Source organism: Triticum aestivum, chromosome 5D (genome assembly GCF_018294505.1).
Source record: "Triticum aestivum cultivar Chinese Spring chromosome 5D, IWGSC CS RefSeq v2.1, whole genome shotgun sequence".
Classification (NCBI taxonomy): Eukaryota; Viridiplantae; Streptophyta; class Magnoliopsida; order Poales; family Poaceae; genus Triticum; species Triticum aestivum.
The window spans coordinates 509791653-509794413 of NC_057808.1; positions in this window are offsets into that span (position 1 = coordinate 509791653).

A 2761-nucleotide genomic window follows, 5' to 3' on the forward strand; every position below is an offset into this window, starting at 1 on the left:
GGCCCCACCACCGCCCCCCACAACCAAAGTCCCCACCTGAGCCCCTTCGTTCGCACCTGCGAACTCTGGCGAGCTCTGAAAAATCGATTGACCCAATTTTGAAATTTAGTCTACTGTGATTTAACTAGTGTGGAATATAAAAGGCGAAAACCATAAGCATTGGGAGTATAGTGTTGAGCGTGCCATGGCGGATCTGAAGGTGCAAACCGGACAAAGGCAACTTCGCAACCAATGTTTGCTTTCAACTAGCAAGTAGGTGATGGACAAGAAATCAGAGTAAAGAAGTGGCGATCTATTTTCTTGTTGCGATAAATAAGTTGAGCAGATACGAAAGAGTACCGCCTCTGGTGCGGCGCCGTGTATGCATCTGCTGAGAATTTGACGGTGCTACGGTAGCAATGGCTGTCGGCGGCGTGGAAGCAGAACTAGGAGGGTAGACGATGGCGGTGGGGCACGGTGGACGAGACGGTCGTAGGAGCGGCGCCGGCAAGGTGGACGACGGTGGGGATGAAGCGAGAGGACAGGATGCAAGGATCCCGGTCCGAAGCCGTGGATGAGAGAGGTCGATCTCTTGTAACGGACGGCGACGTTGGGGTATCAGCTCCGGCATGGTGGAGGAGGACGGCGGTGGATGGAATGGCGGACGGAGGAGGCTGGGGTGGAGAGGGTGTTTTGGCGCCCACGGAGTACGAATGGGGAAATGGAGGTGGAGAGGAAGGGGGAACCATGTCTTTAGGGCGCGCTTGTCTCAAATGCGAGGAAATTTACAAACTTAGCCCCCATTTCAAATTTCCTACATCACAACAATATTAGTCGGTTGGGGATAGGACGGTAATCTCACATACACCGAATATTTGCCGATGAGAGTTTGTTTTTGGCGCCCACTGTGTATGAATCGGGGAGGGAGTCGATTTGAGCCAAGGACACACTGTGTTTTGGGGCCCACCATGTATGAATCCGGGTGATAGGCAGTTATGTCACGTTTGAGTGAAATTACAAACCTACCCCTATCGAACCCTATAGAAATCGAGCAGATAGGCTTTGCGTGGCAGGGATATGCAGTAGTAATTTCCATCTCGCAGATTTTGGTTTCGGGCGGTTACTGCGACTTTCCCCGCTTCGTTCAAATTTTGCAGAGTGCACGTTTACCGTGCCAACTCAATTGGAATCCCGTTTGTATCTATTTTTTTCGGGCGGGATCCATTTTCGATTGGAATAAAATTCTATATACATCATTTTTATATATACTTTCAAAAGCACAACACCCTTTATACATAAATATGGTTTACAAATGGCATGATCTCAGATTCATAAGGATGTATCCATCAATTTGGATTTTCAAATATTTGAAACCACTTTATGTTGAAATCCAATGGATGCATTCCTCGCTAACTGTCTCCAATTAATGTGTGTTTCATGCGGGGATTTTTTACTTCTCAAACATGTATAATGTGTTTCACACACGCAACATATAGTGTAATCCCGTTTAGACATTAATTGCATATAAACCATGCATTGTTTCTAATTAAAGAATCTATGGATCACCAATACTGATAAACTATATAACATTACACGTGTCCCCAAATTCAAATGAATATGCATGTTTGATACACCAATTTGCATTATGATATTATCGATGTCGTGATCTCCAGTTTAAATATTTGAATCCCATTTAATCCATATATTCGTCTCATATAACTATCACTCATGCTTATATAGGACTATCACTCGGGTATCTCTCGTGCTACCTGTATGTCGACAATCATCTTTTATCTTCGTAACACACTGACAGTACTCTCTCCCTCGACCTTCATCACTCTAGCTCTCTCTAAGTATATCTCGCTCCCTGCTATGTGTCTCTAACTATGATTCTCCATGTGGAATCTCTTTTTCTCACACATACACAAAACTTTGTCTCCCGGGGTCTCATTTCTCTCTACTATTCCCGTGTGTGCCACTCGGACACCCCTCATATAGAGATGTCTTTCGCTCCTTAGGTATGAGAACCTACGACTCTTCCTCTTAAATGTCTTTTTCTCTCACACACACACAAACTCTGTCTCCCAGGGTCTCATATTTCTCCACAGTTCTCTTGTATGTCGCTCACACACACTCTCTCTCCCTAGAGATATCTTGCGTTCCCTCGTATGTTTCTCTAGCTATCACTCTCGTTTCGAAATATCTTTCTCTCTCGCAGACACAAAACTCCGTCTCTCGGGATCTCATTTCTCTCCGATATTTGTTTGTATGTGAGTCACATGCACCCTTTCTTCATCTCTCTCACACCCACACCCATAACTTAGCCTTCTGATCCACTCGACTCCTATCTCTAACGCACACTAGCTAGCATCTTTATCTTTCTATTTATCTGTTTCTCCATCAATCTTCTTTCATTTATAGGTTGATCTCTTTTGCACAATCGTTGTGCCTCACTCCCTCTGCTCGCCATAGATGCATGCTCCAGCCCACGCCACTATCTCTTAAAGACAAAAAAACATGCTCAATTGTCGGGCCTTCTTCCCTGCATTCTTGCATGCATGCATATTGTCATACCGATCCGTCTCTCCCATGTCGTTGATCTTAGCTTATGACTTATGTCTTCTTTCTTTTATCTCGATCATGCACACACACACACACACATCCCACGTATACATGTATACCTCTCACACATGCACGTTGAAGGTCTCTATGTCTCCATACATAGTTAATTACCCTCAACCCTAATGCCACATCGAATCGTTCTCTTCTTGTGTGCACATAA